The sequence below is a fragment of the Salvelinus fontinalis genome, chromosome 36 (genome assembly GCF_029448725.1).
Source record: "Salvelinus fontinalis isolate EN_2023a chromosome 36, ASM2944872v1, whole genome shotgun sequence".
Classification (NCBI taxonomy): domain Eukaryota; kingdom Metazoa; phylum Chordata; class Actinopteri; order Salmoniformes; family Salmonidae; genus Salvelinus; species Salvelinus fontinalis.
Genome location: NC_074700.1, coordinates 20,880,244 through 20,898,552, shown reverse-complemented (window position 1 = coordinate 20,898,552; position 18,309 = coordinate 20,880,244). Strand labels below are relative to the sequence as shown.

Sequence of the window (18,309 nt, the reverse complement as noted above, 5' to 3'; positions counted from 1 at the left end):
TGAGAGCATCTTGTTGGGCTGTATCACCGCCTGGTACGGCAATTGCACCACCCTCAACTGCAGGGCTCTCCAGAGGGTGGTGTGGTCTGCCCAACGCATCACCGGGGGCAAACTACCTGCCTTCCAGGACACCTACAGCACCCAATGAAACATGGAAGGACAAAAAGATCATTAAGGACAAAAAGCACCCGAGCCACTGCCTGTTCACCCCGCTATCATCCAGAAGGCGAGGTCAGTACAGGTGCATCAAAGCTGGGACTGAAAAACAGATTCTATCTCAAGGCCATCAGACTGTTAAATAGACATCACTAGCATATTAGATGCTGCTGCCCTATATACATAGACTTGAAATCACTGGCCACTTTAATTGGAACACTAGTCACTTTAATAATGTTTATATATATATTGCATTACTCATCTCTTATGTATATCCTGTATTCTATTCTACTGTATCTTAGTCTATGCCGCTCTGACATTGCTCGTCCAAATATTTATATATTCTTAATCCCATTCCTTTACTTTGGATTGTGTGTATTGTTAGATATTACTTGATAGGTATTACTGGACTGTTGGGAGCTAGAAACACAAGCATTTCTCTACACCCGCAATAACATCTGATAAACATGTGTATGTGACAAATAAAATGTGATTTGATGACAGTGATGGGGAAGAAACGCTGATCAACAGTGTTGTGGTCACGGAAGAAGTTGACCGAGTTTTGAAATCAGTGAAATATTAGCTGGCTGGCTCGCTAGCTAACGTTACATGTATGATCTGTGTAGTAATATTACTTGTATCTCAGAAATCTTTTGCATTGCTAGTTATAGCCTAATGTCAGCTAGCTAGCTAACATTGAACCTTGTTGGTTAGCTTTAGCTACCTGCAGATTCATAATACATCATTTCATGCATGGAGGCTAGCTAGCTAATTTTCCCCCAACATCGGACACCCCCCAACTTCAGACACTCTCTAGCGGTTGGAGAATTAAATCACCTTGATCTCATGATTTAAACGGACTGGAAAATAACAGTACGTTTTGTGACTAAAGACACCCTTCTAGCTAGTTGACCACCGATTTTCATTGCAGTTAATGTCAGTTAAGTTAGGTTTTGAGAGTTTTCAAAAAATGATGAGACATTATTTGGTTACAACACTGAATAAGATTTTTAAGAGTCTACAGGAGGGCGCACCGGGCTACGCAATGAAAAGTTGACAGGCAAGTCATTTTTATTACTGGAAGGCAAATAGCCAACTAGTCAACTATCTAGTAAACACTTTGGATACGAGGTTGTTGCCTCTTTTTTGAACAAAATGAAACAGATATATCTTGTAATTGAACTGTAAGGTGGCCAATAACTGGGGACTGTATGCCGATTATTGATTTATTTTTAATTCTTCCATTATATTACCAGGTAAATTGACTGAGAACACGTTCTCATTTACAGCAAAATCCTGGGGAATAGTTACAGGGGAGAGGAGGGGGATGAATGAGCCAATTGAAACGGGGGATTATTAGGTGACTGTGATGGTTTGAGGGCCAGATTGGGAATTTTAGCAAGGACACCGGGGTTAACGCCCCTACTCTTATGATAAGTGCCATGGGATCTTTAATGACCTCAGAGAGTCAGGACACCTGTTTAACGTCCCATCCGAAAGACAGCACCCTACACAGGGCAGTGTCCCCAATCACTGCCCTGGGGCATTGGGATATTTATTTTTTTTAGACCAGAGGAAAGAGTGCCACCTACTGGCCCTCCAACACCACTTCCAGCAGCATCTGGTCTCCCATCCAGGGACTGACCATGACCAACCCTGCTTAGCTTCAGATGAAAGCCAGCAGTGGTATGCAGACTTATTTTTTTTCTGAACCACTTATCAAATAGTAGTATTTCCACTGAAATGTCAAACATGCTAATTGCTAACACGTTAGCTAACATTTTTACGACACCAATAATCACAAAACATTGACAGCTTGATCACAAGATAAACACTGTTGAAGGTAATATACTTCTTAAACGCTGTTGAATATGCCGATAATATGGGGTGCCACGATATGACCATCCATTTGTATTGCTAGTACTGTATGGGTTGGCATTATGGTTCATTGTTTAGCAGCTAATATACATGTCCAAACAAGACTCCACTTCACCAGATGAGTACATGGCCCATCAAGTTAGCCAGGTGTGTCATGGGGTAATTACGGCCATTTATTTTACTTCATGAACATGTGAACAGATGTAGACAATTGAGACCCATCCACGTAGCTAGATGTGGTTGGGGTATGGCTATATAGCCTCTCTTTCACATGACCCATCAATTTAGACGCATGTGTCTGGGTAAGCATCATCTAATAATGATAAAATATTTATCTGGACACTTTCTGTTTTTGATATTGTTACTATGCAAGTAACCATTTCACACATTCAAAAATACACCTTCTGTATCCTGTGCATGTGACAAATAAACCTATTTATTTGATATAGTGTGTTTACCAGAGACGGTAATGTGAAGAACAACATGACCTGTACCAAAGTCAGATTAGGATACAGACCAAGGACTAGATCAAGTGTATTTTTACCTGGAGCGTTTCCTTATTGTAGGCTACTATCTTCACCACTTTTACTCTTGAAATCTTTGGTTGTTTACTACACTACCTGGCTCACTCTGCTAAGCACATGGCCACACATGTGAATCCTTAAAGAGATGGGTGAGGCTAAGGCTTAAGAGTGTGTGAACAATGCTGAATGGGTGTAGACAAAGAAGAGCTCTCCAGGTTGTGTACCAAAACATTCAAGGCTAATTTTGTCAAAAGTGGGGTTACAAGTTCATCACCTTTCAAAGCAGAAATACCTTCCCATTGTTGCTCAACTGCAGTGTTTTTGTAGAATCTCAACTTTTATCCAATGTGAAAAACACCATTTCAAATGTTTCTACATAAGACAGAAAAGGGGTGCTGGGTCATATATATAGATTTGTATGACATTTTAAGGGACAGTTGGCTGGACTCCAACCCTTGCTGACAGCATAGATATGTGAGCTGGAGGCGGCGATGCTACCACTTCACACGCGTCTTTATTCCACTCCATTATTCAGAACGTAGAAGATATTTTATCCCCTTCATAATATTAGTACTTTCAAATACTGAAATTAACATTTTAATAGCGAGCGACTAGATGTCAAATCTAATGCCACATAACAGGAAAGTAATTTTATGGAATGGTAACGGAATAATTATCAGAGAGACAATCACCCGGTACAATTTGGTTGTACACAAGTAATTCATTACAATACAAGTGTAACAGTATAACTTTACGTCGTCCCCTCGCCCCGACACGGGCGCGAACCAGGGACCCTCTGCACACATCAACAACTGACACCCACGAAGCGTCGTTACCCATCGCTCCACAAAAGCCGCGGCCCTTGCAGAGCAAGGGGCAACACTACTTAAGTCTCAGAGCAAGTGACGTAACTGATTGAAATGCTACTAGCGCGTACCCGCTAACTAGCTAGCCATTTCACATCCGTTACACTCACCCCCCTTTCAACCTCCTCCTTTTCCGCAGCAACCAGTGATCCGGGTCAACAGCATCAATGTAACAGTATAACTTTACATCGTCCCCTCGCCCCGCCCCGGGCGCGAACTAGGGACCTTCTGCACACATCAACAACGGTCGCCCACGAAGCATCGTTACCCATCGCTCCACAAAGGCCGCGGCCCTTGCAGAGCAAGGGGCAACACTACTTAAGTCTCAGAGCAAGTGACGTAACTGATTGAAATGCTACTAGCGCGTACCCGCTAACTAGCTAGCCATTTCACATCCGTTACACAAGCCCTAATCTTGGATAACAATGTCAATCAGCTCTCTGCAAATCAACAAACAGTGACATCATCCCAATTCCCTATATAGTGCACTACTTCAGACCGGCGCTCTACACAGGCAGCAGCATTGCATCACACTGTTTCACAAAATGATCAGCCACAATGTGTCATGTGCCAGAGCTAGTTGGTTAGCTATCGACTGGAATGACTCATTCAGTCATGTGACTAGCCTGGTTGTGCTGTGGTGGAGACCTTTGTGGGCTATACTCGGCCTTGTCTCAGGATTGTAAGTTGGTGGTTGAGGATATCCCCTAGTGGTGTGGGGGCTGTGCTTTGGCAGAGTGGGTGGGGTTATATCCTTCCTGTTTGGCCCTGTCCGGGGGTTTCTTCGGATGGGGCCACAGTGTCTCCTGACCGCTCCTGTCTCAGCCTCCAGTATTTATGCTGCAGTAGTTTATGTGTCGGGGGGCTAGGGTCAGTTGGTTATACCTGGAATACTTCTCCTGTCTTATCCAGTGTCCTGTGTGAATTTAAGTATGCTCTCTCTAATTCTCTCGTTCTCTCTTTCTCTCTGAGAACCTGAGCCCTAGGACCATACGTCAGGACTACCGGGCATGCTGACACCTTGCTGTCGCCAGTCCGCCCGGCCTTGCTGCTATTCCAGTTTCAACTGTTTCTGCCTGCGGTTACGAAACCCCTACCTGTCCCAGACCTGCTGTTTTCAACTCTTAATGATCGGCTATGAAAAGCCAACTGAGATTTATTCCTGATTATTATTTGACCATGCTTGTCATTTATGAACATTTTGAAAATCTTGGCTCTCTCTAATTTTCTCCTTCTCTCTTTCTCTCGGAGGACCTGAGCCCTAGGACCATACGTCGGGACTACCGGCCGTGGTGACTCCTTGCTGCCCCCAGTCCGCCTGGCCTTGCTGCTATTCCAGTTTCAACTCTTCTGCCTGCGGTTATGGAACCCCTACCTGTCCCAGACCTGCTGTTTTCAACTCTTAATGATCGGCTATGAAAAGCCAACTGAGATTTATTCCTGATTATTATTTGACCATGCTTGTCATTTATGAACATTTTGAAAATCTTGGCTCTCTCTAATTTTCTCCTTCTCTCTTTCTTTCTCTCGGAGGACCTGGGCCCTGGACCATGCGTCGGGACTGCCGCCCGTGGTGACTCCTTGCTGTCCCCAGTCCGCCTGGCCTTGCTGCTATTCCAGTTTCAGCTGTTCTGCCTGCGGTTATGGAACCGCCACCTGTCCCAGACCTGTTGTTTTTCAACTCTTAATGATCAGCTATGAAAAGCCAACTGAAAATTATTCATGATTATTATTTGACCATGCTTGTCACTTATGAACATTTTTGAACATCTTGGCATAGTTCTGTTATAATCTCCACCCGGCACAGCCAGAAGAGGACTGGCCACCCCTCATAGCCTGGTTCCTCTCTAGGTTTCTTCCTAGGTTTTGGCCTTTCTAGGGAGTTTTTCCTAGCCACCGTGCTTCTACACCTGCATTCTAGCTGTTTGGGGTTTTAGGCTGGGTTTCTGTACAGCACTTCGAGATATTATCTGATGTACAAAGGGCTATATAAAATAAAATTGATTGATTGATTGATTGACTAGCGGTTAGGTTGATTATGTACTAGCCTCTCTCTCTCTCTCTCGCATCACAACCATTAAACTCTTTAACTGTTTTAAAGTTAACATTGGCCTCATAGTGAGCGCCCTTCTTTGCGAGGCATTGGAAAACCTTCCTGGTCTTTGTGGTTGAATCTCGATGCTCGACTGAGGGACCTTACAGATCATTTTATGAGTTGAGTACAGAGATGAGGTAGTCATAAAAAATCATGTAAACAGTATTATTGCACACAGTGAGTCCATTCAATGTATTAGATAACTTGTCAAGCTCATTTTTACTCTTGAATTTATTTAGGGGTGCCATAAAGGGGTTGAATACTTATTGATTCAAGACATTTCAGCTTGTCATTTGTAAAATTATTGAAAAACATCGTTCCACTTTGAACATGGTCTAGGTCAGTGACAAAACAATCACATTTTTTTTTTTTAATTCAAGGGGTATGAATACTTTCTTATTAAGGCACTGTATGTATATACAGCCAATTTGTCATTTGCTATCTCTCTCTGTTCCTTTCTCCTTTGCTCCCACCCTCCTTCTCTCTCTGTCCGCCCCTCTTTATCTCTTCTCTCTCTCTTCTCCTCTCTTGCCCTCTCTCTCAAGCACACTCTCTCCCTGTGTGTGAGTCAGTGTGTTTTAGAGCGTGTAAAAATGGTTAAACTGCACAGGAGGGACCGTCTGTCACTACATAGAGATGGAGGGAGAGAGAGATGGGGAGCTAAGAGACTGTTGGCTGCTGAACACACCCCCTCCCCCCCCACTCTCTCTATGTATATCCCTGTCTCTAGCTCTCAAGAGTTTGCTCTTTGTATTATGGATGTTATTCAACAGCTGCTTAGCTTTCGTTATCGGTCCTGAAGCGCTTGGTAGCCTGACACGCAAATCAGCTTTTACGCATCAGGAAATAGCTCTCGCTGGATAATTGTGTTTACACAGGCTTTGGATATAATCTGACCGTTCGGTGGAGTAGTCAGTACAGCTGCCATATGTAACTCAATGTGTTCAGTTTAAAAATCATGAAGCTTATGAAGGCGGCATGGTTGCGTTCAGGAGGGCGCAACATTCTGAAAACGTGAGATAGAAATGTTGCGCACTGCACAGCATATACTCCAGTGTTAAATCAACACTGAGAGTGTGAAATATAAAACTGGTCCAGTGTCTATACTGGTCCACACTTTTCAGTGTTAAATTAACACATTGCTTTGTGTAAAGCCTTATTTGAATATTTCCCAGAGTGCCTTGTCTTTCGAGTGAATTGTAGAGTTACCACCCACAACTGTATTTGTTAGTGAAGAGAATTTGTTTTGTTGCATGCATCCATTTTCAGTACTGTGACCTTCACTAAGTGAGATCCTTAGCAAATATTTTATCATTAAGGCTTGCCTGACCTCTACTTGTTCCTGGGCAGCCGCTATACAGCATTACATTTCACTCTTGCCACCTCCCCGGTCAACAACAAGACCCAGGCCGTCGCACGGTTCTGGCTGGGATCTTACCTCAGGACCCCGAGTCTGATCCCGGGTCGAACTGCGAGCTCCAGTCCCTTTCCTGCTCCCCACACACTACGTCCAGCTCCAAAAGTTTTTAATACATTTTAAACTGGAAAAAGAGGCAGTCACGGTTTTAACTAAACATTGCTCTCTTCTCTCTCTTGTGCAGGCGCGGGAACCAGTGTGCTACAGGCAAGCCCACAGCGGTTTGGCGCAACGTGGCCCATCCTTCTCCGCTGAACCGGCACCGGGACCTGTCCTGGATGGACGCCCATGAGAACCTCCCGGTCAGGGCCTTTATGCACTCCCAGGGCTTGGTGAGGACACCCACGTGCCACCAACCAGGCTGCGGCCAAGATGAGTCGGTGGGGCACTTGCTCTGGGAGTGCAGAGCCGCCAGGGACCTGTGGAAGGAAGCAGGTCCCCTGACCTCCCTATTCCTGCCAGCAGGGGAGGACCTAACGCCCCAGCTCGTGCTGTATGGGGTGGGCCGAAGGCCTTCACCAAGCTCTGGCCCACCCTCACGTGTCTGAAGGAAGCACTGTGGTTCTCCATCAACCTGCTGGTAGTGAAACGAGTAGAGACCGCCCCCCAGACAGTAGCCATGGTAGCCACGGAAGCCCTGGGGTGGTACAGAAGAAAGGGGGCCTCGGCTCCAGGCGAAGCGTCCCACACAACACCCAATGCCCCGGCGGCCACGATCTGACAGCGCTGCCGCGCCTAGGGGAGGTATCTCCTTTGGGCCCCGACGGACTGGACGTCAATTGATTCGGAGGTGCAGGAGGAGGCGAGTTTGATAAGGACTCACCCTGTTCCTGTACAAAGGACCGGAGACAGCCTTTCAACAAAGTGATACATGTACTTCTCTTTGTTAAATCATTTGTACACATTTTAAATGGCTTTTACAGAATTGGATGTTTTTTACAAGAAAACATACTTTTATTCATGGTTGTTTCTATTGTTTATAACAACATGTACTTTGTGCGAAAATATGAGCTGTTTTAAAAGGAAATTCAACAAAACTTTTCCAAAAGAAAAAAAAACAAAAAAACATTAACATTAAAGGAATTAACACAATACAACACATATTTGACAAGGACTTATTTTGAGGGCCTAGTTTTACCCTAATAGAGCGGCCTGAAACTCATGATTTACAGGCAACATCAGACCTCCAAGTCACATTATCCTGACTTGCAAAGTGATGTGTAATTCAAGGTCACATGCACAAGTACAGTGAAATGCCTTTCTTGCAAGCTTTAAACCCAACAATGCAGTAATCAATAACAATGTAATACTAAAAATAACAAGGTAGAACAAAAACACAAAATAAAAACACATAAAATAAGCAGAACACAATGAACACGATGAAGTAAGCTATATACAGGGTCAGTTCCATTACCATATTTACAATGGGCAGGGATACTGGATCGATAGATATGTATAGGGGTAAGGTGACTAGACATCAGGATATATGATAAACAGAGTAGCAGAAGCGTATATGATGATTGTATGTGATTTGGTGTGCATGTATGTAGAGACAGTATAGAGGTCCTGGATGGCATGGAGCCCGGTCCTAGTGATGTACCGGGCTGTCCGCACCACCCTCTGTAGCGTCATGCGATTGTGGGCGGTGCAACTTCCATACCAAGCAGTGATGCAGCCAGTCAAGATGCTCTCAATGGTACAGCTCTATAACTTTGAGGATTTGAGGGCCCGTGCCAAACCTTTTCAACCTCCTGAGGGTGAAGAGGCGTTGTCGCGCCTTCTTCACGACTGTAAGCATGTGTGTGAACCATTTTAAGTTCCTAGTGATTTAGACACAAAAGAACTTGAAACTTTCGACTTGCTCCACTGCAGTCCTGTTGATGTGGATGGGGGCGTGTTCGACCCCCGTTTTCTGTAGTCCACTATCAGCTCCTTGGTTGTACTGACGTTGAGGGAGAGGTTGTTGTTCCAGCCCCACACTACCAGGTCACTGACCTCCTCACTGTAGGCTGGCTCATTGTCGCCGGTGATCAGGCCTACCACCGTTGTTTCGTTAGCAAATATGAGGATGGTGTTGGAGTCATGCGTGGCCAGACAGTCATGGGTGAACAGTGAATACAGGAGGGGACTAAGCACACACTCCTGAGGGTCAGCATGGCGGAGTTGAAGTTGCCTACCCTCACCACCTGGGGTTGGCCTGTCAGGAAGTACAGGATCCAGTTACAGAGGGAGGTGTTCAGTCCCAGGTTTCTAAGCTTGGTGACGAGTTTGGAGGGGACAATGGTATTCTGGGGGACAAGAATGTGGACATGAATGTGGGGATTACAGACTGGGACAAGAAGAGGTTGAGAATTACCGTGAATATGCCTGCCAGCTGCAGATGCTACTGAGAACGCGCCCTGGAATACCATCGGTTGACCTGATTAAAGACTTCACTTACGTCGGCCTCAGAGTGAGATCATCCAATCTTCTGAGTCATTGGCGGCCCTCACATCTGGCACAATCTTCTTATTGTCAAAGTGTGCATATAATGCATTGAGTTTGTCTGGTAGAGAGGCATCATTGGGCAGATCACGGCTGGGTCTTCCTTCGTAATCCGGAATGACTGAGCCCCTGCCACATGCGGCGGGCGTCAGAGCCTATGTAGTATGATTCCACCTAATTCCTATATTGACCCTTTGCTCTGTGGAGGTTATATTGTGTACTTGTTCCTGTTCTCAGCCGTAGCCTCAGGGTTGTCTGTGATAGCCCTGTGTGCGGCAGCCCTGTCCTTTAGTTTATTGCCAGCCTCAGTGTTAATCCAGGGCTTTTGATTGGGGAAGCAGCGAACCTTCACTGTCTGGAGAATGTCGATAATGCATTTCCTAATGAAGCCGGTGATGGAGGTGGTTAGCACGTTGATGTAATCGCCGGAGTCCCGAAACATATTCCAATCAGTATAATCAGTATAATCCTGTAGCATAATCTATGATTCTGGTGACCATTTCACAACAGAGCGAGTGACGGGTAATACCTGTTTGAGCTTCTGCTTGTAAACAGGAACCAGAAGTACGGAGTCATGATCTGATTTGCCGAATGGCCGACAAGGGCGGGCCTTGCATGCTTGCGGGTAGAATAACAGTGTCCTAGGACTTTATCGCCCCTAGTGGTGAGGGAGACGTGTTGATGTAAATTAGGTATCACGTTTCATAACGACGTGAAATTAAATTCACAGGCAACCAGAATAGCAGTAAGTTGTTTTTTTGTAAATGTTTTTGTATTTCATATAAAAATAAAAATAATTATATATTTTTTAATTACTTTGTACCCCTTTTTCTCCCCAATTTTTTGATATCCAATTGGTAGGTACAGTCTTGTCCCATCGCTGCAACTTCCGCACAGACTCGGGAGAGGCAGAGGTCGAGAGCCATGCGTCCACCGAAACACGAACCTGCCAAGCAGCACTGCTTCTTGACACAGTATTCGCTTAACCCGGAAGCCAGCCGCACCAATGTGTCGGAGGAAACACCGTAAACTGGCGACCGAAGTCAATGTGCAGGCTATAACCGCTTGGTTATAGCCTAATACAGCTCGTTAAGTGCCAGCTTGTTATTTTTCTTGTCCTGAGGTGGAATGTATACAAAAGTCACGATAACAGCTGAAAACTCCCTCGGGAGGTAAAAGGGTCAGCATTTGACCATCAGGTACTCCAAGACGGGTGAACGAGTCAGCACACCAGCTGTTGTTGATGAACAGGCAAACCCCTCCTCCCCTCGATTTCCCCAACTGCACTGTCCTGTCCGCACGGTGAATGGAAAAGCCATCGAGTTTTATAGCCATGGGGGGGTATCTTGTTCAAGACACATGTTTCAGAAAAGCAGAGAATATTGCAGTTTCGAGAGTCCGGTTGGTAGCAAATCCGTGATCGGAGGTCATCCATCTTATTATCAAGTGACTGTACACTGGCAAGTTGGTTGTAAGAAATGATAGCGGATACCTTTTGTGAAAATAGACAAAATCATAAAATAGCAAAGTTGGCTCGGGAACGTTCAATATGGCGGCCATCCAGTCCGGCGTCATCTTACATCTTGGAACCCAACCAGCGTGGGGATATCCAACAGTTATCATTTTTATTCACCAACAACCTGCATTCAGAATGACTGCCGGGTTGGGGAGACTAAGATATAAGACTACCCAGCAGTGTTTCCCAAACTCTGTCCAGGGGACTCCAAGAGGTGAACGTTTTGGCTTTTGACCCAGTACTACACAGCCGATTCAAATAATTAAAGCGTAATGATGAGTTAATTATTTAAAATCAGCTGTGTAGCGCCAGGGCAAAAAACAAAACGTGCACCAAAATTTGATTTGATTTGATTTGACTGAGTTTGGGAAACCATGCCCTAAAGTATCTCAACTGGAACAACCATTTCAGTAACGGATGCAATAAGTATAGATATTGAAATATTGAAACAAACAATTCAAAAATCTAACTGTAATAGAGCATGCTGGGAAATATGTCTTAACACCAACACTGGGGTTATTTTATACAAATTAGTGTTCATTTAACACCTGAATCAACACTAGAAATTGTACACTATAAAATCAATACAAGGTAACAATGGCCAATTCCATATGCTCACTCCATAGAAGCATATCTGTTCTACATAATATATTTCTACCTGATCTATCTGATATTTCTATTATTATGCTCTCCAGTGAATGCAACCCAGGTATGAGGAATACTGTAAGTGTAGCTTCAGTGAAGTAAACACTTGTTGATTCACCATCAAGGACTACAATATTACTGTGATAGAATAGTTCAACTCTCTCAAGTGAGCTTCGACTGCCACAGCGCCAGGTCTTTGAACCGCTATCAGGCAGCCTTGAACCAATATGCGAAATGTCAACAACCTTTCGGACCATTTCTACCTCATTACTCTGCCAACTGGATAGACTTCTTCCACTACAGAGACTACCAAGTGTTACAAGGAGTAGTGACACAGATATGGGCCTCTGACCATCAGGCGTCTCAGAGTAGAAGAACTGATCTAGGATCAGGTCCTCCCTGTTCATAATAATTTGATTCATTATGATCTAAATCGCTGATCCTAGATCAGCTCAGCACTTCTTCTCGGAGACGCTTGATAAATATGAGCCCTGACCTCTCGATTGGTTCTGCCAACAGAAGAGGATCATGAATCTGAAGAGGATCATGAATCAGAACAGAAGAACACAGAAACACAGCTAAAGGATCAGTAAGTCATCTAAGGAAACACATCTTTCTGGATGCTTTTCACCACAGAGTCTCATCTCCCTCAAGTGGATGCTATTCTTTAGCTTTCCAGAAATCACATCTTTCTGTTGTGGAATGGATGGCATTACGTGGCTACAGTAGATATTGCTTTGATACAAGGTAATACAGGTCAGTGCCCTTGAGATCTGCTGTGTCCCATCCCGGTCACTGTTGGTTCTCTGTTCACCCTTCATTGATCAATCATTGACTGACTGGCCAGAGAGCCAACTCCACACACCTGGCCTTTAGACAACAGACAGCATTCCCCTGGCCTTTAGACAACAGACGACATACCCCTGGCCTTTAGACAACAGACAGCATTCCCCTGGCCTTTAGTCAACAGACAGCATTCCCCTGGCCTGTAGTCAACAGACGGCACACATCTGACCTATTATAGGCCATAGTAAACAGAGCCTGAAAACAGAGCCTGATGGAGCCTGATGGACCGGTGGACTCTACAGCCCTCAAAGACCAGAGTTATGGACACCTGTTCTATTAAAATTACACTGACACAGTTGTCTGCCTATCGAAATCAACAATTATTATTTTTTATTTTATGTATTTTTTCTATGAAAAAGCACTGTTACAGTAAGTGAATCCCTGTGGGAGAATATCAGAGTTGTGGAGTCGTACGTTACTTTTCCATTATTTTAACTTATTTCTGGGTGGCTCCAGGATATTCAGTCTCTACCATGATATTTAGCTCGTGTCCTGCTGTTCACTGAGGCGTGTCCCTGTACTGCTATGTTTCTGCTGGGTGCTGATAACACGACTGTACAGATACAGCTCACACACCCAAGTGTGTGCATTTGTGTGTGTGTGGCTTACTCACCCTGCATTGTTCAACCCCTCTGAGAGGCCAGTCAGTCTCTAAAACACCTGCAGTCAGACATGAGCTGAATAACTATCAGAGCACCTGGATCTCACTCTCTCTATTCTCAATAATATGTCTATTTTTTTCTCTAGCTCTCTCTCTTTCTCTTGCCCTCTGCATTCGTCTTTCTCTTCCCTCTCTCTAATACCTTTGTCGATCTGTCTGTTTCTCTGTCTGCTTTCACTCTCTCTCCACCTTTCTCTGTCACCTTCTCTCTCTGTATTTTATAACTCTCCCCCTATTCTTCACCCCTTGCTCCCTTGTTATTCCCCCCCCCTCTCTATTTCCTTCCCTCTCCCGCTCCTTTTTATCTATCCATTTCTCTCTCTCTCTCCCTCTTCATCCAACAACAAGCTTCCAGTGTAACGGAAAGCGGGGTAAACAATCATGTTGGCAGGGGCTCCCCTTTCGCATTTGGCTTCTCTTTCTCTACTGGCTATGCGCCTGACAAACAACACACACAAACTCACACACACACTGAGGCAGTCTAAATTTGGAATGCAGGGTGAAAGGTTGAGATGTTAAAGGTTAAACTATTTGCTGTGTAGTGTGTGTGTGTGTGTGTATGTGTGTGTTTGATCTCAAGGGTGTGCAACATGAGAGGGGGATTAATAGCTAAATAAGATTTCAGATTTATAGAGGGAGTGGGGACGACTCAGAGAATCTCAGACAGTTCTTCCATGTTCAACTTTGTTATACAACGCAAAGAAAGGGCTGTGCTTCAACGAATACATAGCCTATTACATACAGTTGAAGTTAGAAGTTTACATACACCTTAGCCAAATACATTTCAACTCAGTTTTTCACAATTCCTGACATTTAATCCTCGTAAAAATTCCTTGTTTTAGGTCAGTTAGGATAACCACTTTATTTTAAGAATGTAAAATACCACAATAATAGTAGAGAGAATTATTTATTTCAGGTTTCATTTCTTTCATCACATTCCCAGTGGGTCAGAAGTTTACATACACTTAATTAGTATTTGGTAGCATTGCCTTTAAATTGTTTAATTTGGGTCAAACGTTTTGGGTAGCCTTCCATAAGCTTCCCACAATAAGTTGGGTGAATTGTGGCCCATTCCTCCTGACAGTGCTGGTGTAACTGAGTCAGGTTTGTAGGCCTCCTTGCTCTCATTGTCATGTTTTGTCTTTGATCTTCATGTCTTGTCCCTGTGCTTCCCTCTGCTGGTCTTATTAGGTTCTTTCCCTCTTTCTATTCCTCTCTCTCCTCCTCCCTCTCTCCCTCCCCCGCTCTCTCTCTCTATCGTTCCGTTCCTGCTCCCAGCTGTTTCTCTTTCTCCTAACGACCTCATTTACTCTTTCACACCTGTCCCCTATTTTGCCCTCTGATTTGAGTCCCTATTTCTCCCTCTGTTTTCTGCTTCTGTCTTTGTCGGATTCTTGTTTGATGTTTGCTGTTCTGTGTCCTTGTTCCGCCCTATCGTGTTTTTGCCTTCATCAGATGCTGCGTGTGAGCAGGTGTCTAGTGGTCGCGTCTCCAGTCGTTCATCTCTACTGACGAGAGGATTTCAGTTTTCCTGTTTTGTTTTTACCTTAGATATATCAGGAGTATCGTTTTTGTCTAAGACTGGAATAAAGACTCTGTTTCTATTTCGTCGCTTTTGGGTCCTCCTTCATCAGCATAACACTCATACGCTTTTTCAGTTCTGCCCACACATTTTCTATAGGATTGAGGTCAGGGCTTTGTGATGGCCACTCCAATAACTTGACTTTGTTGTCCTTAAGCCATTTTGCCACAACTTTGGAAGTATGCTTGGGGTCATGTCTATTTGTAAGACCCATTTGCTACCAAGTTTTAACTTCCTGACTGATATCTTGAGATGTTGCTTCAATATATCCACATAATTTACCTGCCTCATGATGCCATTTATTTTGTGGAGTGCACCAGTCCCTCCTGCAGCAAAGCACCCCCACAACATGATGCTGCCACCCCCGTGCTTCACGGTTGTTATAACAATGGTCATTATGGCCAGACAGGTCTATTTTTGTTTCATCAGACCAGAAGACAATTCTCAAAAAAGTACAATCTTTGTCGCCATTTTATTTGTTTATTTTACCTTTATTTGAGTAGGCAAGTCAGTTAAGAACAAATTCTTATTTTCAATGACAGCCTAGGAACAGTGGGTTAAACTGCCTTGTTCAGGAGCAGTACAACAGATTTTTACCTTGTCAGCTCGGGGATTCGAAATTGCAACCTTTCGGTGACTAGCCCAATGCTCTAACCACTAGGCTACCCTGCCGCCCCATGTGTAAGGGCTGTCGCTCTCCTCATCCTCGGACGAGGAGAGGAGAGAAGGATCATCAGACCAAAATGCAGCATTAGGGAAATAAGCCATCTTTTATTTAACACGACGATGGCAACACGAAAAAACAAAACACTTTCAAAAATACAAAACAAGAAAACGACGTACACGAAACCTGGACATAAACTTACATAACTAAACGTAACACTTACGGACAGGAAACAGACTAGATCGAAACGAAACGAACAACCGAACAGTCCCGTATGGTGCAAGACATAACACAGATACGGAAGACAATCACCCACAAACAAACAGTGAGAACACCCTACCTAAATATGACTCTTAATTAGAGGAGAACACAAAACACCTGCCTCTAATTAAGAGCCATACCAGGCAACCAAAACCAACATAGAAACAGATAACATAGACTGCCCACCCAAAACGCATGCCCTGACCATAAACACATACAAAAACAACATAAAACAGGTCAGGACCGTTACACCATGTGCAGTTGCAAACCGTAGTCTGGCTTTTTATGGCGGTTGGAGAAGTAGCTTCTTCCTTGCTGAGCGGCCTTCAGGTTATGCCGATATAGGACTCGTTTTACTGTGGATATAGATACTTTTGTACCTGTTTCCTCCAGCATCTTCACAAGGTCCTTTTCTGTTGTTCTGGGATTGATTTGCACTTTTCGCACCAAAGTACGTTCATCTCTAGGAGACAGAATGCGTCTCCTTCCTGAGTGGTATGACGGCTGCCTGGTCCCATGGTGTTTATTCTTGCGTACTATTGTTTGTACAGATGAACGTGGTACCTTCAGGCGTTTGGAAATTGCTCCCAAGGATGAACCAGACTTGTGGAGTTCTACAATTTTTTTTCTGAGGTCTTGGCTAATTTCTTTTGATTTTCCCATGATGTCAAGCAAAGAGGCACTGAGTTTGAAGGTAGGCCTTGAAATACATCCACAGGTACACCTCCAATTGACACAAATTATGTCAATTAGACTATCAGAAGCTTCTAAAGCCATGACATAATTTTCTGGAATTTTCCAAGCTGTTTAACTTTTTATGGCTCAGGGGCAGTATTGAGTAGCTTGGATGAAAGGTGCCCAGAGTAAACGGCCTGCTCCTCAGTCCCAGTCACTACTATATGCATATTATTATTAGTATTGGATAGAAAACACTCTAAAGTTTCTAAAACGGTTTGAATTATGTCTGTGAGTATAACAGAACTCATATGGCAGGCAAAAACCTGAGAAAAATCCAAACAGGAAGTGAGAATTCTGAGAGTGGTCGATGTTAAAGTCATCGCCTATTCAATTCCCTGTAATATATGGATCTGTTTGCACTTCCTACGCATGAAGCTTAAGCTTGTGGGACCGGATGGGAGGTGTTTGAGTCAGTGGTCTGGCAGAGTGACAGTTCTTGGTCACGCACTTTCCTCATGATATCGTCATGCGTTCCATTACTTATAGAGACTGAAAAGAATGCTCCTGTTGGAACGTTATTGGATATATATGATAACAACATCCTGAAGATTGATTCTCTACTAATTTTGACCCGTTCATTCGACTTGTAATATAATTTTTTTAAGTTTTCGTCCGACGTTTGCCTGCATCTGCGCGAGCGTTTGGACACGTGTACTAAACATGCTAGCAAAATTAGCTAATTGGACATAAGTAATGGACATTATCGAACAAAACAACGATTTATTGTGGAACTAGGATTCCCGGGAGTGCATTCTGATAAATATCATCAAAGGGAATATTTATCATGTAATTTCTGGTTTCTGTTGACTCCAACATGGAGGCTAATTTGGCTATTGTTCTGAGCGCCGTCTCAGATTATTGCATGGTTTGTTTTTTCCGTAAAGTTTTTTTGAAATCTGACACAGCGGTTGCATTAAGGAGAGGTATATCTATAATACCATGTGTATAACTTGTATTATCATCTACATTTATGATGAGTATTTCTGTTGAAACGATGTGGCTATGCAAAATCACTTGATGTTTTTGGAACTAGTGAATGTAACCCGCCAATGTAAACTCTGATGTTTTGATATAAATATGAACTTTATCAAACAAAACATGCATGTATTGTGTAACATGAAGTCCTATGAGTGTCATCTGATGACCATAATCAAAGGTTAGTGATTCATTTTATCTCTATTTCTGCTTTTTGTGACAGCTATCTTTCGCTGGAAAAATGGCTGTGCTTATTGTGGTTTGGTGTGACCTAACATAATCGTTTGTAGTGCTTTCGCTGAAAAGCATATTTGAAATCGGACACTTTGGTGGGATTAACAACAAGATTGCCTTTAAAATTATATAAGACACATGTATGTCTGAGGAATTTTAATTAAGAGATTTCTGTTGTTTGAATTTGGCGCCCTGCACTTTCACTGGCTGTTGTCATATCATCCCGGTAGCGGGATTGCAGCCATAAGAAGTTAACTTTTTAAGGCTAGGGGGCAGTATTCGGAAGTTTGGATGACTGAGGTGCCCAAAGTAAACTGCCTGTTAATCAGGCCCAGAAGCTAGGATATGCATATGCATGGTAGTATTGGATAGAAAACACTCTAAAGTTTCTATAACTGTTAAAATAATGTATGTGAGTATATCAGAACTGATTTGGCAGGCGAAACCCAGAGGACAATCCATCCAGGAACTTTTTTTTATTTAGGTCATTGGACTTTTCAATGCTTTTCTATGGGAAAGTCTAATAATTAGACCCAGATTGCAGTTCCTATGGCTTCCACTAGATGTCAACAGTCTTTAGAAATTGTTTCATGCTTGTTTTTTGAAAAATGAAGAAGTATTCGTATTCTTTCTAAGTATCCCTCAGAAGGACTCTTGTCTTTTGGTGTGCGCTCCTCGTTCTTTTTCTCCTGGATTGAACACTGTATATTCCGTCTTAAATTTTATCGATTATTTACATATTAGGGTCCCTGAGGTTGGATTAGAAA

The 18,309-nt window shown here is 43.5% G+C and overlaps 2 protein-coding genes across 2 annotated transcripts in view; both read right to left on the bottom strand.

Annotated features, from left to right (window-relative positions):
• The window catches only part of LOC129835476 (uncharacterized), a 267,196-nt gene that overhangs the window by 156,606 nt on the left and 92,281 nt on the right, over positions 1 to 18,309 (bottom strand). The gene's annotated exons all lie outside the window — the stretch shown is intronic.
• The window catches only part of LOC129835706 (protein NDRG2-like), a 47,502-nt gene that overhangs the window by 16,739 nt on the left and 12,454 nt on the right, over positions 1 to 18,309 (bottom strand). The gene's annotated exons all lie outside the window — the stretch shown is intronic.